The sequence below is a fragment of the Mytilus californianus genome, unplaced genomic scaffold (genome assembly GCF_021869535.1).
Source record: "Mytilus californianus isolate M0D057914Y unplaced genomic scaffold, xbMytCali1.0.p SCAF_2, whole genome shotgun sequence".
NCBI lineage: Eukaryota > Metazoa > Mollusca > Bivalvia > Mytilida > Mytilidae > Mytilus > Mytilus californianus.
Window position 1 is genome coordinate 36925085 of NW_026262668.1, and position 27467 is coordinate 36952551.

General features: G+C 32.2%; 1 protein-coding gene across 2 annotated transcripts in view; it reads right to left on the reverse strand.

The window, feature by feature from the left end:
* The window catches only part of LOC127729825 (carboxypeptidase B-like), a 140602-nt gene that overhangs the window by 75395 nt on the left and 37740 nt on the right, over positions 1–27467 (reverse strand). The window lies entirely within an intron of this gene.

The following is a 27467-nucleotide window of genomic DNA, read 5'->3' on the forward strand; positions in this document are numbered from 1 at the left end:
TTTGAATCAAATAAAGGAAGAAAACTGTGGATGGTAACACTGTTTTGATCATAACTGCAATTTAAAATTCTGGGAGATGAATAACATAATTATGTTAACCTTCCATTATTTAAATTCTTTGACGGACACATGAAAATGCACTTCAATTTGTTTATTTTCCGGACCATATGAGTACTTGGACCATATGCGTATATACTCATATGGTCCGAGTAATTAACCAGATAAACGTTGAAATGGTGTCCTATAAATTAGGAGTGTCTGAAAATGAAATTTTGACTGAGATTTTTACAAGTAAGAATTACAGTAAAAAAGTTTTTACATGATTATTATTGGTTTGACCTTACGAAACGCAAAATGTCGACTTTGGAAAATAACTTCAAGAAATATCTAAATGAACTGTTGAATTAGAAGTCAATTGCTTAAATCATAGAGATTGTGGTCTTTGAAACCACTCTTTTTTCTGTATTTTAAAAAAAAATATTTTGGTGTTTTAATTTTTGTTATTAGATTAAAACTTCCTAAATATTTCTAATTGTTTTTAATTATTTAATGTGTTATTGCTCATATGCATACGATCTTACAATGACAGTAAGATCGGATGATTAGGAGCAAAACCACATTAATTAAATGAAGTAAGAAGAAATTTCATGTCATAGATAATAATTTAAACGGTAAGAAAAAAGAAAAAAAGGTCCATTCCCCAAACGCCTGTGGTGTCACTTACGGACGAAAAAGTCGACAGGACAAAGGTGATTTATATTGACTCCTAGCGAAGGCAAGATAAGGCAATACACCAAGATTCAGACAATATGTAAAAGATAAAGGAATTCCGAAAGTAACTTGTGCAATCTTTGGTTTTAAGAATGAGTGTTGTTCATGAGAAGGAAATAAAAATTTATTCGAAAATACATATATGGTCTAAATACTCATATGTCCCGGCCCGTGAATAACCAAACGAATAAAATACTCATATAGTCCGACCATACGCGTATGGTCTGACCATATGAGTATACGCAAATGGTCATGACCATAGTCGTATGGTCAAAAACTCATATGGTCCGGAACATATATAAATTTTGTTCTATTTAATCAGACTTTCCTCGGATGTCATTCTGTATATAAACAAATGATCGTAAAAGAATAAGTGACGATTGTCAAGTATTTTAGCTACTAGAATTAAAGTTTTCAAAATTCTTTTCTCTTTTCTAATCAATTAGGATTAGAGTCGAATGCACAACCTCTGTGTTGACAGGTTATGATACAGTAGTTGAACAACATAGACCACTCGGCCACCGAGGCCCCTCGACTAGCTTTGAAAGAGTTGTGTTAATTTAAGGATTTACGCCGTAACTAATATACACCATTTATTGTTTTGTAATGGGGAAGTCATTTGAAAAGCTTACACGCAATTTATAATTGTGCAAATGTTTAAATACCTTAAACTAGTATTGAAAGACTTAATCATTGTTAGATTTTATTTAATTTTCATAATTGAACTAAATATATTCAAGGTTATTACAATATGAATGCTCTACGCCTACAAGCTTTTTTTCTACGTTATATCCACGAGAAATACAACGTTTTTGTTTTCCATTCGTTTAATGTGTTTGATCTTTTCATTTTGCCATTTGATAATGAACTTTCCGTTTTGATATTTCCTTGGAGTTCGGTATTTTTGTTATTTCACTTTTTACTATATTTGATTTATGCTCTTGTTCATATACTCAATGAACGTACAATATTAAGAAAAACTGTCAAAATTAATAAAAGCCTTTAATAAATTCTTTCATAGGTACAAAGATTTGGTTAGGAATTTTGGCTGAACCTGTAGAGTTCTTATTTAAAACGGGATATCACATCATAATTTTTACAGCGATGTTGTTTATTAATCCCGTAAATTTCGATACGATCCAAGTAAACTTATTGATCCTTTGAATAAACTTATTCTTAAAGGTTATAAATTTAACACAGTAGTGAAATCTTAAAATATTGTTTTTATTGGTATTAACATTGATTTTGTTTTTGAAAAATTAAAACATAACTTAGTATATTGCTACATATGATCATGTCGATACCGTTTACTTATAGCCTGGCCTTGCACAAGGTCATGCGTTCATCAGACTATTTATGACGTATTAATACTAAATCCGTTGGATGTGTAATGATTGATACTATACTTTGGGAGAATATGATTTATTTATTAGTTGTAATTTGCTTTTAACTAGCATTCAGTAACTGCGAGTACTCTAATTTCGGTGATTTGTGTCTATTGTTTTTATGTTAGATGTTTTTGTGCCTCATAAATAAAGGCAACAGTAGTATACCGCTGTTCGAAAGTCATAAATCGATTGAGAGAAAACAAATCCGGGTTACAAACTAAAACCGAGGGAAATACATCAACTATAAGAGGAAAACAACGAAACAACAGAAACACTGAAGTGAACAAAAAACAAACGACAATGCAACACACACAGCAACGAACTATAAGATAACAACTGCCATTTTCCTGACTTGGTACAGGACATTTTAAGAACAAATGGTGGGTTGAACCTGGTTTTGTGGCTATCCAAACCTCGCGCTTTTATGGCAATATTAAATCTAACACTAAAATGACAACATTACATGACAGGAATACAGTACAAATAAATGCAAGAACATTCAGGACAGAGAAATACACAAATAAACAATACAATAGTACATTTCGACATGCTAACCACAGAATAAAAACGAACACGTAAAACAACATAGGACAGCACACAAAAACAGCACAACAGAACCACGAACTGTCTTTCACACGACTGGATCAACACCACAAAAGTGACGTCACAGGTAAATTTCTAAAAAATTATACAGTTCAAGATCAGGTTTGTAACTATGTCATTTATTGTATTTTATAACAATTATAAGAATATTAATATGGAATTGTGACAGTAATTAGATAATTAATTGTATTATCTAGCTATGTCGGTATTTCTTCTAAATCAAACTGTAAAACAAATAAATCGTGTACATATAGTTGCTTTAAATTAAAATCTTATAAATGAACTGGGTGATTAAATATCTTTACTTTTACATACGAATAGAAAATAAAAAAATTAGAATTACAACTTCAAACGATAAGACATTTAACAATATCCAATCAGAATTACAAATACAACATCATAACTAAATACATGAATGTTGGATAAACAAATACCGTGACACGTCTTATAGCAATGAGAATTCACACTCAGCAAAACAGTCATATTCGGGAATAGGTCATGCTCGGGACCAAACGACGTAAATGGTAAATCACAATCTGAGACGTGGTAAAAATGTCCTTAGTTAGTTTAGACACAGACACATCGTATTGATCAACCAATTCGTGATGGTGTCCATAAAGTTTACGGAGTGTCATTTTTAATCTTTCCTCCTCATAACTTTGTTGGAGCAGTTTCTGCGTAAGGAGCACACTCCTGTATATGAAGTCCGTATAGTGTGAACATGCACGAGCATAAAGTATTAACTGAGATATGTAAACACCATACGATGGGATAGAGGGTATGTTACTGCTGAGATACACCTTTGAAATTAAGTTTCTAAGCAAATTCTAACGGACCGTATCCCGATGTAAACATTGAATGTGACACAATCGAGAAGACTGCAAATACATGGACAGAAATCGTGACGACCTTTTCTTAAAATTGTTCAAAATAATAAAATAAATCGTTTAAAAATATCTATCTTCAAATATTTAAACCTGCATATACACAAATTTTAAATCGGTATATTCACCAAAAAGACAATGATTTTATATTGAAAGTTCCCGTGGCAGGAGCAGACCGGTGAACTCGAAAACTAAGTTGGGAAAATATGTATTTCTTGGGAAATTGTTAGATGCTAAGGACTATTTGGAACACTCCTAAAATTTGTGACCTGAAAAATCATTCGATTTTTTATATACATGGTTTTTATTAATTACTTTTTCAATATGCAGCGAACAATTTTTAAATTTCAGTTTCACAAGCTTCTAATGCAATTATCTCGATAAATAATGAACATAAAACATCATGTATTTGCATGATTATTTTTAATAACACAGTTTAACAAACAATTTCTTTTAAACTATTTTTATTCAGAAATAATTTTCAATAGTATTGTCACCAGCATTGTTTTTTCTTTTTCATAAGAAGAGTAACCTTTATATTGTTTTCGTGTCTGTAACGACCGAAGGTATAGCGATGGTAATCAGTACTTTCATGTGTAATGAAGATACTTCAACAATCTAAAAAATCTGACAAAAATTTCAGAAATTGAATGTTTCTTGTCCCCCCCCCCCCCCCCCATTTTATACCATCTTTAACATAATAGACAAAGATCAACAATGAATGCATGTGATTTTGAATACTTGACTCAACATATGACATTTATGTTATTATATATAATAAGCTGTTTTACACATAACTATGGCTTTGGTCTGGTTGTCGCTTAAGTTAAGATAGTAGAATATGGTGATTATATATTTGTATATACTTTTGCTCATCAAGGGCCCTTTTATTGGAATAATAATATCTTATCTTATGACTAGACACAGAGATGGAGAGCCGGTTTATATCTGTTCAACCTCGACTTTTTTTTATAATATGTACTTTACTCGAATGACGTGTAAAAATTGTATTTTCAAAATATCTGAATAAAACAGGAAAATGTTTTGAAACAAAATGATTTTCCAACTTTGTACAGGTTCTTTAAATTTAATGGAGACAATGTGGCTTTTAAGGTGGTTTAACGAGGTTTTAATGGCACACTAATTTGCTCCTTGTGCAAATATTCAGTTCCAATTTATTTATGCCATAAAGACGAATCCATGACAGTAAAAATAATTACGACTTGTAATCAAGAATTTGTACAATCATCAAGAAAGTCTTTTTCAAGTTAACTTCATCACTCCTGGAAGAAACATTCTCGCGTGAAATAGAATGAGGGTAGTACTAATTTGTGATTTATTTTTCTAAGAATCATGTATCTATTTCCAGCATTTTTTGTTAAAACGTTAAACGTTTTCAAGTTTTACCAATCTTTTGCGGAAAAGCGTATTATTGGATAATTAAAAGGGAGATGACCATCTAGTCGTTATGTAAGACGTGATTCATATACTAAGTACAGTCTAGTCACATAATTTCGTGGATACATAAGTTCGTGGACTTCCGGAAATCCCAAATATTTCGCATGCGTGATATTGTTATGACGTCATCATTCGCATGTTTTGATTGCTATAGGATATCCCTACAACGTCAACATACAAAATGAATCTCGTCGTTTCAAGCAAGGTAAGACTTATTACTTATTCATTTAATTAGCAAAATGGCTGATTTTACTTATTTCCTAATTTGACTAATTTCCATCGACCTCGATACCTTTATTCCAAAGTTATTATCCAAAATCCAAGTGTCGTCTGGTTACTCTACTTTCCAATGAACAATATCACGTGACTAACAAGGAGATTCCCTGTCAGCAAAAAAAATCTATGGAACGCAATCAGTGTCATAATCTTATATGTTTTTGATGTATTTTAGCGATAAAAGATGAATTTTGGTTTATCAAATGAACTTCAAAAGAGTTATTGAGCACAGTTCTTGTAAATTAAGTTCAACTTACGTTGATTACTGGGTAGTATAGAGGATTTGTATACACAATTTTATTTTATTGTGTATTTGTTTGTTTTGTTAAAAGTTTTGTGTATCACAAAATTATTAGTGTTATTTTTTTAATATTTTACAGGTTCAACTTAAAAGGCAGAAATACAAGTCGTATTCACCAACAAAACTGACTAATGCTTATCTGGATGTTACTGACAAGAAGCTTAGTGTTGCCAAGGCTGCAAGAAAGTATTGTCTTCCTGTACAGACACTAAGAGACCGTGTATTGGGCCACATCTCTATAGACAACGTAAAGTCTGGACCACCACCAGTGTTTGACTGTGAACAGGAGGCAAGATTGGTTAAGCACATAAAAGAAATGGGTGCAGTAGGATATGCATACACCAGAGCTGAAGTGGTGGATCTTGGATCTGAGTATGCTGTTCACTTGGGTATAAAGACAAAAGACGACAAGCAGCTGTCATTGAGATGGTTTTACAGCTTCATGGGTAGATGGCCTGAACTAAAGGTATGGAGACCTAAAACCATCTCAGAACTTAGAGCAAAGGCAACCTCAAGGGCATCAATTTACAGGTACTTTGATGAACTTAACCGTATAATGGAAAAATATCAGCTAAAAGACAAGCCACAGAGTATATATAATGTTGATGAGAAGGGTTTACAACCAAACTATAAACCACCAAATGTTGTGGCCTCTGCAGAGTATGTACCCTCTACCTTGTCTTCAGAAAAAGGTCAAACAACAACTGTAATGGGATGTGGTAATGCCTTAGGACATCAAATTCCACCATATTTTATTTTCGCTGGTAAACGTATGAGACAGGAGTTGTTAGAAGGGGCCACACCTGGTGCTGATGGGTCTGTCAGTGAAACTGGATGGTCCAATTCAGAGATATTTCAGTCCTACCTGGAAAATCATTTCATTAAATACGTCACTGGTATGCAGGACAAACATATTCTTCTTCTGTATGATGGTCACAGGACTCACAAAACACCAGATATCATTGATTGGGCAGTAGAGAAAAAAATTATCTTGTATGTTTTGCCTCCTCACACCAGCCATGTTCTTCAGCCCATGGATGTTGGTTGTTTTGGGCCTTTCGCAAGAATCTACAGTTCAGAATGTCATAAATTCCAACGTACCCATTCAGCAGTAATTAACAAATACAACTTATGCTCTATTGCCTGCAAATCTTACAATTCTGCTCTTTCTCCTTCAAATTTGCAGTCTGCTTTCCGTAAATCTGGTATTTACCCGTTAGATAAAGATGCTATAGATCAGTCCTTGTTTTCTATTTCTGATGCTATTCATAGACAGAGCCAATCAGAGGAAAATACCAAAGTTGATGATGTCCCTGCCATTGAAAATGAAACAACTGAACCAGTTAATTTAATGTCTGATTCAGAGATCAATGCAGACACAGAACCTTTATTATCAAACCAGGAAAATGAAAACATTCAGATTTATGTAGCTGAAAAAATTACTGACGAAAAACCAGATGAAAATACAACTTTCTTCACTGCAAAATCAACAAATTTGTCCAAGAAAAATCCACCAAAACAGGAAAGACGTTCCATCTACAAGATAGTAGCAGGAAAGGCAATTACAGAACCAGAGACACGTCAAGAAATAAAGGAGTACATTGCACAGTCAAAGTCAAGGACCAAGTCTAAAACAAACAATAAATCAACAAAACATAACATTAACCAAAATGCTAAGAAAACAACAACTAAACGAAAACAAAATGGTTCATCATCTTCTTCCAGTTCAATAACCACAAACAAGAAATTAAAGAAGAATCAACAAGATTCACAACAGCCAGGTCCATCAGGACTACAAAAAAAAGTTGTTTCTGACGGTTCAATTACAGATGAAGATGATCAAGATGATGATAACACATTGTGTTGTGTTTGTAACATGTGGCAGCCACAGGAGTTACAGGATTGCATCTCCATTGTATTCACACAATGGGCCAAATGTGAATTTCTACAATGTGATCATTGGACTCATCTTAAATTTTGCTGTGATGTCTCCGTCCTACGCAGGTCAGATAAATTTTACTACCCATGCCATGGCTTACCCTGCAAACAGAAAGAAACTGAAGAATAATGATAACGATATACATTTGATAATTGTTTGACTGTTTCCAGTTATTTATATTTAAAGACATTTACTGTTGCCAGTTTTTTATTAACAGTTGGAACACTTTTGAGTTGTGAACATTTGCTTGATTTTATAAATATGAACTTTATCTTCTGTGGAAAGAAATTAAATCATGATTCCAAAGGAAAAAATTGACTGAACTGTATCTTTAAGCACATTTTTTTTAATTAATGGTAAGAAAAAATAATTGTTATTAGCAACTTTTGATTTTATTTTGTTACTTATAATTTTAATATTTTTTTAAAAGTTAAAATTTTTTTTTAAAATTTTTTTGGTGTTTCCATTTTTTATTTTTGTAAGGTTATCAGTCTCCAAAGAATTAAAATTAAATACTTAGTCTTTAAAAACAATGTTTTTATTTTTACTGAACTGAACATGTACAAAAATATTATTGTATAAAATTACAATTTTATGCTCACCACTGGGCTTCCATACTCTGTGTTCTTCTTGTGTTATTTTTAGAACGAACTTTTCCCACGAAAATAGGTGACGTACTTGGCATCCAATGCCGATTTGTTTACACTAGAAATGTAGGTCATATCAAAGAAACTATGAAACGGAAAGAATCAAACTAACTTGTATTATTTTAATGAAGTTCTAAGGTAACATTATCGACATAAAAATCAAATGGCTATTTATTAGTTTTACCGCATTCCGTTTGAATAGTCTTATATCCACGAATATAGGTGACACTACCGTAGATAAATATGACTACAGGCATGTATTACACAATCTCCTGAATGACAAAATGACCAATTCATGACGACGGCCGCAATACTTTTATAGAGATGATATGGTTTAGGGTGAATAGCGATTGTCAGAGGCGGATATAAGGGACAGTCACTTAATTAATAATACCCTATCTATATATAACAGTTTTCAAGATAATAGGCATAAATGGAAAAAAAATGGGGAAAATCGTCATTAAAGGGCAATAACTTCAATAAGGAGTCGACTAACGATTCGGTTATATGACTTATTTGTAGATCTTATCTTGCTGATAATTTTTTTTTCTGTTTAAAGATTCTCTATATATATATATTATAGTGTTTAAGATATTAGGCAATAACGCAAACTATTGGTAAAAATTATCATTTAAGGGCAATAACTCAAATAACTAGTCAACTGAAGATTTCGGCCATTATGGCACATTTGTAGATCATGTCTTGCTGATCATTTGTTCTATTTAAAGTTTCTATTTATTTATTACAGTTTTTAAGATATTAGGCACATACGAAAAATGGTACAAATCGTCATTAAAGGGCACTAACTCTTATAAGGATTCTTCTGACGATTTTCATCATGTTGACTTATTTGTAGATCTTGTACGTCTTGCTGTACATTTTTTGATTTTTAAAGTTTCTATCTATCTATTATAATTTTCGAGATAAAAGGCAAACATTTTTTAAAAAATGGTAACATTCGTCATTTAAGGGCAATAACTCCTATAAGAAGCCCTCTGACAGTTTTTATTAAATGAACATGAGGTTGAACATGAGGTAGAGCTCAACTTTCTGAACATTTTTGTCCCTGTCAGATTTTCTCTATTTAAAGCGGTTTTATAAATATTAGCAAAACTTGCATTTTACCCCTATGTTCTATTTTTGGTCATGTCAACTATCTTAGTTGACAGCCGAGGACATCGGACATATTTTGTAAACTAGATACCCTAATAATGATTGTGACCAAGTTTAGTTAAATTTGAGTAGTTTCAGAGAAGATTTTTTTAAAAATTAACGGACGACGACGGACGACGGACGACGACGAACGACGGGCGACGGACGCCAAGTGATGAGAAAAGCTCATTTGGTCTTTTGGAATCAATTTTGTTATAAGTCCTGTTTAACCATTAGCTTTAATTGATACTATTCTCATGACATTAATGTTGAATAGCGTACGGTGACCTTCGGTTGTTTACTTCTATTCGTAATTTAGTCCTTGGTCCTTGGTGTAGAGTTGTCTCACTGGCAATCATACCACATCTTCTTATTTTTATATCATTTGCAGTACACAGCTAATGACAAAAGCCACAATGTGAATTTGAGACTTAAAAAAATGAGGAGCATTTATGTATTGCTATTAAAGATTTGTGGGGTTTTACACACGGGTGAATTTGGTATTATAATGAGCAGTGTATATAAAGTGCGAATCCAGTTAGTTCATTTTCACTGTTGTATGCGAGTATGTCTATTGTAGAATAAAGGATGATGGGAAAAACTGCGTTTGTTTACTTTTTGAAAATACACAATAATTGATTTGAATGTATGTTTTAACACAATTTCATTAGAATATAACTTTTTAATGTTTGATAACAGGATTTAAGTCCAAAAAAGTGTAATTAAAGCAGCAGAATCCATATTATTGATTACTGAATGCGATTCATTTTAACTATAGATGCGATGAATTATCACTGTAAGTGCAATCATTTCTGATGTGGAATTTTTGGAGGTGCCATGAATTTTCATTGTTGTTTTTTTATTTGTATTCGACATGCAACAACTGAAAATAGTTTTTAAATGACTTTAATATTGATGATATTTACAATTTGAAATGCAATCTAGTCGTAGATGCTTACTTGAATAAACACGGGTATAACCACGTGTTGGTGAGTTTGTTATAAGCTTGTCATGGATCCGAAAATTTACTGGAGCAGAACATTCATGAATAAAACGTATTTCTACGGAGAATTTTCCTTTAAAAGTTTTAGAACTCGCTTAAAAAAGCTTTGAAAATTTGTCACGCCGTGTCATTCGTATTTCTACCCTATTGATAGGCTTTTTCACAACGAACAGTACAAGAATGTACAACGAACGGTGCTAAAGAAAGTAAACAAACTACAAAGAGAATGAATCGTACAGTGCCAAAATTCTGAGGTCAATTTTGCAAGTAAATGTCTTCAAAAATAATTAAAACAACGGGTTTCTCATTCGCATTATGTATTTTTAACAACAACAAATCACAAAATACACGGTCGCATTTAGTGAAAGAGCCAACCAACTACTAGTATGCTCTATTTGTAGTTTAATCAAGTTTGAGTTACACAGAGTGTTTGTTTCGCGATGTTTACAAGTAATTCACAGACCTGTCTATTTAAAATAGTCACATGGTGTTCATGTAATATAAATAATATACAATGATGTCAGGAGCAGTAAATTTTGTTTTAATAAATATTGAATACTTAACTGAACATTACGTCAATTAGTCTTTAGTGAAAATATAATAACAGTCTATCTACCAACATCGCTTCGCGATGACGCGATTAACGTCCGGAATCAACTATACGGCGGTTATACCACGTAGTATAGAACCATTTAAACATGTAACAATAACTGACTGTTGTCAATATTTCCTTGTATTCTTATAACTGCGTATTTGCTTATTTGTAACACCAACTTATAAGAAATTCAAACATAAAATTAAGGTGACTCGACTGTTGCTCGAACTTTCTTTACTGTATTAGATGTATACACAATAATTGCACGATAAATATCAATTATCCAGTCATCAAAGCGTCAATTGTTTCTACAAGATGAAAACGTTTCCACTCATTCAATCGTGAAATGAAGATCGTTTTGTGAATGCTCTTTGTTATCTAAAATGCATCCATTAGAGCTATTTTCCTAATGCTTGTAGTTTAAAGGTTTGGTTGGCTTGTTTGCTTTGTTTGTTTGTATAAATGTTTAATCAAACTTAATTATAATGCTTAAGCAAACATTTATACAAACAAAGCAAGCAAGCCAACCACACCTTTAAACTACAAGCATTAGGAAAATAGCTCTAATAACGTTTAATTTATTAGTATGCGATGTAGATTTAGACCGAAACAAAAACGTTGCTTTTTCGGTGACGTGGATTAGCTTAACTTTCCAAGATATATGTATTAAATGATGGCGTGTCATAGGAAAAGGATAAATATTATCCTACATATAGATCTGGATCTGGACAAATTATTAGAGAAAATAGAATTGACTATATTAGCAATAAATGCCATTTTTAAGGAATTTATTGATATATTACTTCAGACTTTCAATCACTAAGTATGCATATATAATCAATCCTTCTGACTTCATAAATTTTGTTAGAGAGTCGGCTGACTTAAGACTTTATATAATGAAAATTAATTTATTTCCTTCTGTGAAAATGCATCGCATGTACAATAGAAATGAATCGCCCTACCGTGAAAATGAAAGTCTAGTATCATTTTTCGACAGTAAACATGAATCGCATAACGAAAACAGCATAGTGGAATTTGATTCAATATCAAGAAGCTGAATAACAAAACCTGTTTTAAGTTATACAATTTTAATAATAATGTTAAAAGGTACATTTTTTCTACAAATGAAACTTAACTACTACTTTGAAATCTCTTGCACGCTCTGTTCGTGAACTATTCTTAATATTTATCTATTTGTGTATCAATTTTGCACCTGGATGGCTGTAGACGCGGTGAAAACCCGTCCGCATCTCATACCTATATCATGAATTTAAAAAACAGTACACATCATATATTATCTGTTATTTCATTAAAAAATCATGAATTTGTCGTCTGTTTATTTATCATTCTACATCAGAAATTCATCACGGATACAGTGAAAATGACATTTCAGGATTCGCACATTACATACACTGATGAGTTGAATTATTTACTCGCAGGCCAATAATATCTATGCTGTAAGTATATGTAAGAGAATGATAATCCCTTTCTTCATGAATAAGTACGAGCGTTAGCGAGTACTTATCATGAAGTAAGGGATTATCATTCTCTTACAAACTTAGAATATTGTAGAGTGCTCAAGGCTCAAATGATCTATCAATTAGTTTCATTGTCAGTGCAATGTTTATAATTGATGCATGACTTCCCTTTTCGGCATGTCATTTATGGATTAGTTTTAGTGATGTGAGGACTTTCTTATCATTTGTGAAATATTTAAAAAAAAAAAATGCGTTATAGATATTAGGTGACATAATAGTAGAAAGAAAAGATAGGAATTGTATGTTTCATGATTGTGAGTATGAATGTAAATCATGTAATATTTTAGTGAGGAATTATCCTTTTTTTTATTTACAGTTTAAATCAATTTAAACATTTGAGTTACAACTAAGTTTTATTTCACAGCCAATAATTTGGTCCGGCTTTTTACACCAAAACTGTTTCATTATGTCAGGGAAATGTTCAAAAATAATGCACTTTAAAGTTTTTAATATGTTCAAAACTAAATTCCTGTTTTTTTTTATCGGAATACATGTATTGGAAATAACTATTCTCCCCAACCGATGATCAAGTAATCAAAGTTTTGGAAAGCTAAAAATTTAGGTTATTTTTTATCTGAAAGATTTTTTTCCTTTTTTTTGCATTGCTTTGGTATTGTTTAATAGTAATTTGAAGTTATTAATATTTTCATAATAACATTCACGGTACCAATTTTACTGCATTAGTAAACTTCAACTTATTTTGAGATTTTTGTTTGTTTCACAATTCAACTTTTAGTCAGTTTCAATCACTTTGTGATAAATCCTTTCAATCTGATCAATGTGCTTCGGGGCAGTTGTAACTCATTTATAGAAACTCTTTGTTTTGAACTGTAAATAGACCCAAATAATAGGATAATCCCTTACTAAGAACATGATTTACATTCATTCTTCACAATTAAGAGGCATCCAATCCTACAATTTCATTGGTCGAGAGTACTTTGCTATATTCTAAACAAAATGTATATACATCTAACAAAACATCTTAAAGAGCTAATTATAACTTTACAGTTAACATCGTATAAATAATTACTCATGCGTATTATCACGATCTAAAAAAATGTTTAAAAATAGTTCACAATCTTCACATTTTTGTCAGTCATAGTAAACAAAACGTTTGTACTCCATGCCCCAGTGTATGTTCCTTAATTGGACGAAAAACATAATTTTTGTATATATATGGAACGCCTCAGAAGTCTTATGTGGAACTCTGATATTACTTTATGTTGTTTTATTATTACTTGATGATATTTTGTCTTTACTTAATATGGTTTTGACATTACGTAATGATGTTTTGATATAACTCAATATGGAATAGTCATTACTGAATGATATTTCGATATTACACGATATGGTTTCGTAATGACTTGATATAGTTTTGTCATTACTCAATATGGTTTTGTCATTACTCGATGTGGTTTCACCATTATTTAATGTGGTTGTGTCATTATTCAATGGGGTTTTAACATTACTTGATGTGAATGTGACTTAACGTTATGTAGTTGTTTCATTTCATGATGTGGTTTTGTTATTTCGTAATGATGATTTGCCTATTCTTTATATGGTTTTAACATTATGTAATGATATTTCAAAATTTGACGATTTTACACTACATGATGTGTTTGTTTCATTATTTGATGTGGTCCTGTCATTCTTTGATGTGGTTATCCCATTACTTGATGAGGTAAAACCACATGACCAATTCGGAAAAAAATATGTTCTATTTTTAAACAGATTTCAATATATCATTTGTTTAATGTGCTTTGGATGGGTATCGCTATCCATTGAGTTAAAGTTCAATTTAAAGTTCGAGTGGTTGTTCAGAGTTATTTAGCATGAAAAAGGTAACCGGCAGACAATAATAAGAAAAAAAAGTATTAACACGTTTACAGTATTTCTTACATAATTGGGATATCCCCAAACCACTTTGTCTTGTTGTTTTTATCCTAAGTTCTCAAACGGAAGCAGTATTATTGTAATAAAGTTGTAAAATATTCCACGGAACCCTATGTCTCGCCTGATATTGCTGCTGTAAGTGTAAAAGCGTCATGTTGATCGGCTGTACATTTATCTATACATTTATCGGTAAAAACAAAATGATAGATAGATAGATAGATAGATAGATAGATAGATAGATAGATAGATAGATAGATAGATAGATAGATAGATAGATAGATAGATAGATAGATAGATAGATAGATAGATAGATAGATAGATAGATAGATAGATAGATAGATAGATAGATAGATAGATAGATAGATAGATAGATAGATAGATAGATAGATAGATAGATAGATAGATAGATAGATAGATAGATAGATAGATAGATAGATAGATAGATAGATAGATAGATAGATAGATAGATAGATAGATAGATAGATAGATAGATAGATAGATAGATAGATAGATAGATAGATAGATAGATAGATAGATAGATAGATAGATAGATAGATAGATAGATAGATAGATAGATAGATAGATAGATAGATAGATAGATAGATAGATAGATAGATAGATAGATAGATAGATAGATAGATAGATAGATAGATAGATAGATAGATAGATAGATAGATAGATAGATAGATAGATAGATAGATAGATAGATAGATAGATAGATAGATAGATAGATAGATAGATAGATAGATAGATAGATAGATAGATAGATAGATAGATAGATAGATAGATAGATAGATAGATAGATAGATAGATAGATAGATAGATAGATAGATAGATAGATAGATAGATAGATAGATAGATAGATAGATAGATAGATAGATAGATAGATAGATAGATAGATAGATAGATAGATAGATAGATAGATAGATAGATAGATAGATAGATAGATAGATAGATAGATAGATAGATAGATAGATAGATAGATAGATAGATAGATAGATAGATAGATAGATAGATAGATAACTTTATTCTCTAAAAACTAATTACAAGTTTACAGAGAAACATACAATATAAATACAGATACAACAGTTGAGGTAAACAAATACAGTATGATATTCTAAAAGTACAAAATTATAATGGCATACGTGTTTAGTAACATGTATAATGAAAGGTTAAACTCAATAGAAATTAAAAAAAAATGGAGATAGAGACGCCGACGCCACTATCGACGACGAAATATAGGTTTGTTGGGTCTCACTGCCGCTACATTGATGTTGCAGGCTCGACACAAATCAAACGACTTGAACTTTAATGTTAACAAATGAAGCACTTCTCCGATTTTTTTTTAGCGTAAATGATCATTTGAACTTATACAAATATCAATCTTTTATTTGTAATCAATTGAATTCCCTGATCTACCTCGCACTAATTGAAAAATAAACTTTTTGGAATATCTGTTTCACATGTGACGACGGCCATGTTCCAGTGGTCGTAACCATAATACCGTCATCTTTTTCTTGAATGTGAACTACCAAATAAAACCAAATCACTGGGTTTGTACTTTCTCGAATAACACGACGGGTGCCTTTCTGGAACATCCGAGATCACCCCGATGGATTTATATTACCCAGTCATACCGATATATTGAGTCAGCCAAATGAAACTGTTTTGTATGCCACCGCAACTGAAAGTTGGGGGGGGGGGGGCATATTGTTTAACCCCTGTCCGTCCGTCCGTCCGTCTGTCCGTCCCATTATGGGTATATAGTTATTCCGCATAACTCCTCCTACAGTTTGAATCCTAGGAAGTTTTCTCTTTTCATATATTGAAGGTGTGCATGTGGTCAGGGTTTAATGTTTATTAATATTTGCTCTTTTGGGAGATAGTTGAACTTTGTAATTTTTTGGGAAATTTACTTGCATAAGAAGAGCGTTTCCAGATAACTCCTCCTTCAGTTTGAATGCTTGGAAGTTTTTGCTCTGCTGGCTGTTTGTACATATATTGAAGGTGTGCATGTGGTCAGGGTTTCTATTTTTATTATCTTTTGCTCTTTTGGGAGATAATTGAACTTTTTTTTTCTCATTTTTGGGGTATAAGCGGTTAAATGAGTTGAGTGCGGGGCGTAACTTTGTCTAGTTAACATTTGTTTCTCGTGTTGTGCTGTAACACAAGTGTAACAGTCCGATGTAAGGTTAGGATTTAGCGCTCACATACATGTTAAACTCCGCCACGTGCTCTTTCTTTATGTACCTGCCCCAAGTCAGGAGCACGAAGTTCAATTGTTGTTGTTGTATAAATGTGTGTCATTTTTTTTTTGTAGATTGTTTAAATATAAATAAGACCGTTTGTTTTTTCGTTTGAATTTTGTTACATGGTGCATGGTGGCCTTTTATAGCTGACTATATGGTGTGTTGAAGGCTGTACGGTTGCCTATATATGATTTCTTACACCCACTGCAATTAAAATCTGGTGGATAATTGTCTCATTGTCAATCACACCACATCTAACTTTATTTCAACTTCTATGTTGCGTTTTGTATACTGTAACATTGTTTATCTTTTGTACGCATACCCCGGAGCCCTCTTTTCGGAATCCCGAGCAAAAGTCCTTGTTCCGCGATATAAAATTTAATAACGAACTCATATAAGATAGCACAAATTTCAACTCAAAATCTTAATTAATCTAAATGAGACTTAAATTCGGATCTTACTCAAACTCAAAAAGTGACTCAAATTTAATGGTGTAACTAGAACTCTAACTTTAAATGTGACTCAAACTTGAAGTCCAACTCGAAACTCAATGCTAACTAAAACTTAATTCTAATAATGACTTGAATTCGGAATCGGAGACTGACTCAAAGTTCTACTCAAACAGTAACCCTGACTTTAATTTGAACTCTAATTCGATGGATGGCCACACTCATCCAAGGCACATACAACATGGAAATCTATCTAAAAATAGAACAGGTCTTTTTCCGAATTGGTCACGTGATTTTACCTCATCAAGTAATGGGATAACCACATCAAAGAATGACAGGACCACATCAAATAATGAAACAAACACATCGTGTAGTGTAAAATCGTCAAATTTTTAAACATCATTACGTAATGTTAAAACCATATAAAGAATAGGCAAATCATCATTACAAAATAACAAAACCACATCATGTAATGAAACAACTACATAACGTTAAGTCACATTCACATCAAGTAATGTTAAAACCCCATTGACTAATGACACAACCACATTAAATAATGGTGAAACCACATCGAGTAAAGACAAAACCATATTGAGTAATGACAAAACCATATCAAGTCAATACGAAACCATATCGTGTAATATCGAAATATCATTAAGTAATGACTATTCCATATTGAGTTATATCAAAACATCATTACGTAATGTCAAAACCATATTAAGTAAAGACAAAATATCATCAAGTAATAATAAAACAACATAAAGTAATATCAGAGTTCCACATAAGACAGCTGAGGCGTTTCATATATATACGTTAAATTCCTTTTTTTATTGTTTGTTTTTGCACACCGATGCAATGCAAACTGTTTTGTATATAGATATAAGAAGATGTGGTATGAGTGTCAATGAGACAACTCTCCATCCAAGTCAAAATTTATAAAAGTAAACCATTATAGGTCACAGTGCGGTCTTCAACACGGAGCCTTGGCTCACACCGAACAGTAAGCTATAAAGGGCCCCAAAAAATTACTAGTGTAAAACCATTCAAACGGGAAAACCAACGGTCTAATCTATATAAAAAACGAGAAACGAGAAACACTTATGAACCACATCAACAAACGACAACTACTGTATGTCTTGTATACTATTGAATATTTATTTGTAGATAGTGTAGATTTATATTGTTATCTTCTCGTAACTTTGTATGACCACTCTCACTACTTAGTTGATAAGTCAGGTGTTATATACTGGGTATTGGAATCGATCAATACAGAATGAGAGTTGGTTTTTTGTACTTAGCACATACTTACAACTTCTAGTCCAATCAAATTGCTTGAATTTGCCTTCTATTTTTAATAGTACATACTTTTTCAGTGGACAAAGTAACTACGCATGAATGACCACAAGGGTAAGATTTCATTGTATCGTAATCAAGATATTAAAACAAAAATTGCCACTGGCTATTTTGAAATAAAAGTAGTGTTCCAAATTAAATTAAATAGTTTGTAATTAGTTTTCACATTGATTTTTAAACATCCTGCTATTAAAATCTTTGGATCTAAAAATGTTTTTGAAGATTGCAGGTTTCTTTCATTTAAATAAAAAGTAACAAATATGGTTCTTTATACCTTGATTAAAGTACAACGCCATCTTAAAATTGTAATAATTTATCATCCATGCAATTACTTCGTACACAAAAATAGTGTTTACTATGAAAGGGAAATTAAGGCAACTTGATCTATTTCGTCATAAATTGATTGATTGATTGATTATTGGTTGCTTAATGTTTACAATGGCAAATATTTCATGTAGGTTCAGGACGATGTCATGAATTGAAAAACCGTGATAATGTCTGAAGAGAATGTGCCACCTACATGTATATATATATTGTCGAGATCCGGATATGGTGTACAAAAACCTTTGCACCTTTTGTTTGCGGTATACCATCTTTTCCGCAAGTTTATTGTTTTCTGTTTAGTAATAAATTTATAATTACGATCCATTTATTACATCGGTGATCCGTTTATTTGGCAATCGCCAATGGCAGTCAGCAGGGTTTGAGAACATTTGTTGTTCGAGCTGTTAGTCAAATGCGTTTTGTTAAAATATACTTTTTCACTTTTTTTGTCTTTTGGAAAATGTTGTTTGTGCTGTATTTAGACCCCTCTAACAAGAAAATTGTTTTGCATGCACACGTATAAAAATTGCGTTTTTTATCCAACGCAATCATAGGTTTGAACGTTGTTTTCAATTTAGACTTGTTTATATTTTTTCGTTTGGGCTTGTATTATATTTGCCTTCGGGTTTATATGATCCGTTCATCCTATTTTGACTCCTCAAAATTCAAGAGTCTATCCTAAATTGATGTAAATTGTATGGCTTTCCAAATACCGTTTCGATTCCTAACATCACTGAAGAGACATTTATTGTCGAAATCCGGATATGGTGTACAAAAACCTTTGCACCTTTTGTTTGCGGTATACCATCTTTTCCGCAAGTTTATTGTTTTCTGTTTAGTAATAAATTTATAATTACGATCCATTTATTACATCGGTGATCCGTTCATTTGACAATCGCCAATGCATGCACACGTATAAAAATTGCGGTTTTTATCCAACGCAATCATAGGTTTGAACGTTGTTTTCAATTTAGACTTGTATATATATATATATATATAGAAGTCTATAAAAAGGACCAACCAGCAAATTTACTATGTACCGGATCGTCTAGAATAGACGATACTGTGCAGATAAGGAAAAAATTATATAAGTCTAGAGATTTGCACAACGATACTAATATAAGATGGTATTATACGAAGATGTTGTTAATAAATCGTGTTGACAAATATTTCGGCTTAACAAATAGCCTTCTTCGGTGTCAATTATTTTAACAATACTGATAATATGTATAAAAATAGCTCAATAATACAGGTAAGTTTTGGTCTATTGATTTAATCCAAAATCCTGAACATCATAATATAAAACAAAACTCAATACTCAAATATACGTGACTGTGTATATTTACAACCCAAAATGAGTGAAAAATAAAACTTAATATTTTTTATTGATGCCGTTTGGATGATGTACATTTAGTTCCTTTATCCAAAAGCTTTCCCGAACCTGTCGCTGGGCATCACTCCAGTGAATGTTCTGTTCAATCACTAGGATCTTCATGCGGTTAAAGTCATCAAGTGTGTGACCAGACTGTCTGAAATGCTGAGAAACTGGGAGAAGTGGCTTCTTAGAGATATCACTCCTATGGCCATTGAGGCGTTTGTGGAAAGGCTGCTTTGACTCACCAACATATTGGAGGCCACAAACCGAACATTCTAGAATGTAAATAACATTCATACTTTTGCAGTTAACATTGCAAAATATCTTATAGTTATTTTCGGTTGCCTTACTGTGAAAAGTTGATGAGTGATGCATCTGTAGGCAGCATTTGCAGCGTTTTTCATCACACGAACGACATTCTCCAGAAGTACTTCTATTATCAGACACTTCAGCCCGCACTAGCAGGTTACGCAGACTATTGGGTTGCCTAAAAGCTATCATGGGAGGCTCGGGAAAAATCTTGGATAGTTTGGAATTCTTTTCAACTGTTTTCCAATGCTCACGAATGACACCGAAGCTGTTTTTGAGAGATGGGTGGTAAGTAAGAACACATGGAGTCCTTTTATTTTTCTTTTTATATTTGTATTCTAACAGTTTACTCCTTGGAATAGTTTCCGCTTTCTGAAAGCCTTTTTGGATAGTTTTGTGTTTGTAGCCCCTTCTCTTCAAGCGGGTTTCGAGTTGACGTAGTTGTTTTTTAGTTGTTTCTGAGTTGGAACATATTCGCTTGACTCTGAGTGCCTGACTGTACGGGATGCTCTTAGTACAATGAGCAGGATGGCAACGTTTAGGGGACAGATATTGGTGAGTGTCAGTAGGCTTAGAATATAGATCAGTGGATATGATGCCATCTGTGAGCGAGCTGGAGGTATCGAGGAAGGTGATTTTGGATTTAGATTTCTCATGAGTAAATTTGATACTTGGGTGTATGTTGTTGGCATGAGTGATGAATGTATCTAAATCCTCGTCACTTTTATTCCATTTCATATCCACATCATCTATAAATCTAAACCAGGAAAGCGGTTTTTCGATGGAAGATTCAAGGAGTTGTTTTTCTAATTTGCCCATAAATATGTTGGCATATGATGGAGCCATTTTGGTGCCCATAGCAGTTCCATTAACTTGCAGATAATGGTCTCCATCAAAAGTGAAGTTGTTGTTATATATATATATACATGTTATGATAAATCTTTTAGTTTTTACTTTGAAAAAAAAAACATAAACCCTTGTATCTTTGATCTATAGGTAATTGCTTTTGAATGACTATCCGTTAGACTAACTATGGGGACATACATGTACCAGGGGCGGATCCAGCCATTTTTAAAAGGGTTCCAACCCAGGATTAAAGGGGGGTTCCAACCATATGTCCCCATTCAAAAGCATTGATCGTCCAAAAAAGGGGTTTTTCCAACCCCCGGACCCCTCCTCGCCTTGGATCCGCCACTGCATACTATCTATATGTTCAAATTTATTATAGCTTTAGTTTTACTGTGAAATTGAAAAATGTTTTCAAGACATGTAAAGCTTCCACTGCAATTTAATTATTGCCGGCTTTTGGTCAATTTATTTTGTCATCTTGCCATGTAAAGAAGTATATGTATAGTAAAACACCGCTTTATATCAATAAACATACATGTACTAACACCAGCAGCTACCGTCTTTTCATTCTGGAGTCCAGGGCCTTTTGAAATCACATGTTTTTACAATGATACTGGTGAGTAGATTTACAAAACTTCGTTAATGAGCTACGTTTCACAAACACCTGTGATACAAGTAGTCAGTCAAAATAAACTATTAATAGACAAATTAAAAGATTACTCGAGTTGTAAATATGTGCTTATTTGGATAGTCTATGAAAAGGTATATACTATGAAATTAAGAGCTCGGGGCAAGCCCCTCGCTCTAAATTTCATAGTATATACCTTTTCATAGACTAACCTAGACATAACTTATGTGGTTACAAGAAATATCTATTTTGTTCTATGTATGAGGTACATCTTTTCTACTTGTTGTATTTTTCAAAAGAAAAGGTTAACACATTTAGAATTATTTCAATGATCTGGTTTTCCCTTGAGTGGTCTGTTTTAAACAAATGTATAAAACATCGTTCACACATGGGTTTTAACTAACATGAAAATTAATCGCAATATTTTGGCGATAGAGTTCAGTCTTCAGATCAGGTTGTTCAAATTTTATTTGTGTTATTTGTTCTTCAATTACTTTTAATAATTGGTGGAATAGAAATTAATCCTGGTTCTCATCAACTATCCTATGGTAATGTGTTTCAGAGAGTAACAGTTTACGTGAAATGTTTTTAACTTCAATTTCCTTTTTAAATGTGCATAGCTTACTTCCAAAACTTGATCTGATTGCTGCTGTGTACAAAGATTTTGATATATTGTCATTTACCGAAACTTGTTGAACAAAATGTGAAATGTTTCTTGTGGATGGATTTTACATACTAATTGAAGGATGGTTTTCCATCATGGACCTGACTGCACATGCATGCATGCATGCAGTTAAGTAGGAATAAAAATATCTACTACTAGTACAAATTAAATTTAGTGAAAACTAGAGTTTTAAAGTTATGTAGTGTAGTTCGCATTAACTATTTACTTCAAAGGAGGATTATTTAATTTTTCTCTCAAAAGTTTGTATTTGGTTATCATTTCGTCATTTGCATACCTAAGGTCTATTGTTTCATTCACTGATAAAACTGACCATGTGAAAGCATAAATATGTTTAAAATAAGGTTATAGCAGAAAACTACTCCAATAGAAAATATGAAAAAAGCATTTTAAAGGAGATGTGGGAATATAACAATGAGACAGACAGCAATCCAACAACAAATATAACCAACAAAAAAAAAACATCAATAGGGCAACAAAGAGTCGTCAACAGAAAAGTGTCAAGTTCTAAAATGTCTTGAGTCTGCAAAAGTTGTGGATAAATTTAACGGAACCAAAAAATCAAAGGTCTGTCACTACTACCTTGGGCAATTCATCAATTTACGATAAACCTTTTGATACATGTATGTCATACCACAACTACTGACAAAGTTCCTGACTTAGGAAAGGCAATTTAAAATGCGGTGGGGTTAAACTACATTCCCCTTTTCAATCTCAATCCATAGAGGAAAAAAGTGCATAAAAGAACGTACTATAAAAATCAATACAGAACAGAAGTAGTATTTAACTCTACTGTATCGATATAATAGATAACAAAACCACCAAAAGAGTAAATTATACCATATCAAAAAATGTTCCAATTACCCGAAGCTAGCTAGCTAACTGTATAAAGCCAGCTCCCAAGTACTTAACCCCCTGTTTATGACTGTCATATAATGAAACTCGGTACAGGCATTTTGAGAGACAATAGACGGTTAACCTGGTTTAAATTGGAGTTTGGATTAACCCAACCAAGAAAACAAGATGAAAAGGGACTCAGTGGCCAAGTGGTCTTAGTAGTGTATTCTGTCAACGATGAAGTTGAGATTTCGAGTTCCGCACGTGACAGCTAGGTCCGCTCATCTTAATTGACTAGGAATGTCAGTTTTCCTACCGAAGGTCGGTGGTTCTCCCCAGGAACTCCGGCTTCCTCCACCAATAAAAAACCGACCGCCATCAGTGCTGAAAGTGGTTTTAAACGCCAATCAATCAAACGATATGAGAGCTGTAATTATAGTCTACTAAGGCAACGAAAAGAAGAACAAATTTTAGAAACAGTATTTTATAACATATTCAAGGCAAACATTAAAAACTGGAAGCATTTTGTTCTTCAATGCAAATGTCAACAGAATAAACCATCTGAAATTATTTCACTTGCATTTCAAAATTTGCTGTCCGGAAAGTTATCCCATTAGGTATTCCTCTAGACTTGGTGGGTGTACATTGAAAAAATATCCCTGTTTCACTACCATAGAGACAAGTATGACAGTTTGTCAAAAGAACTGCTACCTTGTATTACTTTCCCACAGGCTGAAGGAATATTTTTTGGTTTTTCTTGTAGTCCAAAAAAGCAATTAGTGACAACCACTAGTAGCAAGATTTAAGTCTGAAACGGTCATTTTGGTCTGATCAAGTCTTAATCGCCTTGATTTACTGCTAGGGAAAAACGTTAAGACCGGTTTAGACTTTCAGACTCTGTTCCGATATATCGTGTTCAGTCAGATCAGTCGGGTCAAGATAAACAAGACAGATTCTTCTAGCGTTCAAATAAGACTTGATTAGATCACGTTCAGATAAAATAAGACCAAAGGTAAAAAATCTGTTTAGTTGCTGTAAGATCGTGTTCAGTCGTGTTAAGATTTTAAATATTTTAAATAAAACGAGCGACACTTTATCTGTGTTTATCAGGGGTTACTCCCCTTTATGAATAAAATCGGCATAGCTAGGAGGATATTCTTTTGTGGTCTTTTAATGTAATACTGTATATCTATTTCATTAAATAACGTATGCAAACGTACAATTCATTTTTTCCCGATAGAATTTTTAACATTTAATTGGTTATATAAGAAAAGATTAATTGTCTTAACCGGGAAATGTGTTAGTCATTAAAACTTTGCAATCGTGCTTTCTGACATAAAGTAGTCCTGTATTTATTCATTCCGCCCGTAAAGATATAATGATAAGTAATATATCCCAAAGATGTTCTGAAATTTTCTTAAACATTTTTTGTTTCTAATGTAAAATAATAGTTCTGATCCATATAAAATTTGTCAAGAAAAATATATTCTAAGTATCTAATTTACTTTAAATTTTTAAATATTATATAGATGACAGTTGCTTGGTGAAAGTTATTTACATTTCAATAAACGGATTATCTAAGCAGTCAACCGAAACGGGTTGTCATAAACTATCTAAATAATTACCCATGCAACGCTTATGATGTTTTATCTATGGACGTAAAATGAATAAAGTTCCATGTTTTATCTTATATAAGGATTTACCGGGTAAAATTATTACATTGACAAATAAAACATTATTTTTTCAAAAAAAATGCAACAAGAATAAAGAATATTTTAAGAATTTAGTTGACAGTTTATATTTACCATTAGGTACCTATAAAGACCGATTTCGATACCTCTCTTGATTTTTTTTTATCATCAAGTTTTTTTTTAGCAAGAACTAATACAAGAATAAATCATATAGAAAAATATCAAACAACGATTGATAAAATCTTGTGTACGGTTTATATTTCTGTTTCGTATCAGATTTTTTTTATAACACCAGCGTTACTTCTCATTTAAAAAACAGTGAGATGCTTACTTGCTTTTTCGAAATTGACCAAAAAGCTATAGAATAACGTAGCGAAATGACTGTACTTATAGATTATACCTTTGTTTTTCCATTTTGAATTGTTTTACACTAGTCATTTTGGGGACCCTTATAGCTTGCTGTTCGGTGTGAGCCAAAGCTCCGTGTTGAGGCCGTATTTTTAATCTATAATTGTTTTATACTTTGTAACTTGGATGGAGATGATTATTTGGCACACATACCACATCTTCTTATTTATATTAACCGGGAGCAGTTTATAATATTTTCATTTCGATAAAAAGAAATATGCAATTCAGTAAATCAAATCGATTTGTACCATATTGTTACATTCAAAAGTCTTTAACTGAAGTAAATGATTGATAGAAATACATTATTTGTATTGCATCGCTCCTAAAATAATGTCCAGTGTCAAATATTACACATCGATGATCACTTAGATGTTCAACTGATTCAACCAAAAATTAAACTTAGGACTAGGATCAAATGCAATTCATTACGTTACAATTGTATTCAATATTAATATTGTTATAACATTCAGTCGAGGAAAAGACACATGTGACATTGATATGCATTGGTTTGTTCTAGCCTGATACGGCGAGCGCGTGTCGACAAAAAAGGTCATGTTAACAAGAGAACAATTGTTGTGAATCAGAGCCAAATTGACCTTTGTTCCAACTTTACTCATAAATAATGCGTGCTTGTGGACAAAAGGTCACAGACGAAAGGTCACAATTCAGTTTCTGAGACTATTTTCTTTGAAAAAGAGAAACTACTTATTCAAAAAAATATATTTTGTATGTATCTTGAACTATTGTATATATAAACCAACTCTGTAAACAAATGTATTAAATGAACAAATAATTGTTTAGTAAACAAACTATCAAAGTGGATTGGTACCTAAACAGCTTCATGGTGCTAAGAAATATTATATCATTTGCATGATTAAAATTTAATAAATCTTCATTTACCAAGGCTAATGAACAATTTCATAAACTGTAAAAAGAATATATGTAATACAAAGTAATTTTTCAAGATATTTCTCTTACATACTTAAACAATTGTCACTTCCTGTCCTGTGACTTTTTGTCCTGTGACTTTTCAGTGTTCGCTTACTGTTAAGAATAGGACCTCCCTTACCCAGGACCTCCCTTACTAATGGAGAGAAAGCTGTCGGGACTACCAATCCTAATTGTTAGAGAGAATAAAAAGTACATCAGTCATTCTCAATTTTATATGTTTTGCGTAAAACAAAACGGTTTTAAATGTTGAATTTAAGGAATGCTCGGTTTTAAAAAAATAAATCTTTTTCGTTTGCTTTTCGTTGAAATCATCCTGAATATTATGTAATATTGTACGCTGAACATTCAACGATCATGGCCAAGCATGTGTTCTTCAAAATGCAATCTGTAGAAGAAAAAACACGGTTTTAAATCATGTACATTGGAAATCAAGAATCGTGTGTCGTGTTCGACCTATAATCCTTTATTAAATAGTCGAAATTGACTATTAATATATAGTTTTGTTTTGCACCTACGTAACTCTATATATGCATGTTTTTGCCACTTTGCTTGGAAAAATTATCATATATCTTAATTCTCTTTCAATAACATTTCCTTATTCAATTTGCTACTCGTCTACCAAAAAAAAAATAGATATTGTTTCATTTTTGCCATTTTGGTTATAATAAGTTCTTGGTAGATGTATGTCCTTTATGATCTCTCAGGTAAATATCAAAAATGAGTCCTGAGTTTTGACGGTTGTGAATTAAGGATTAGTTACTTTATGGAACACTTATTTCCTTGGATGGTAGTACAAACTTGTATTTTATCCTTTAAAGTTAGTATGCCTGTTTAATAATTTACAGTTTTAAGGAGAATTCTTCGTCTTTTGCAAATAGATGAAGAATAAAATGAAAATTTGCTTTCGATTGCAT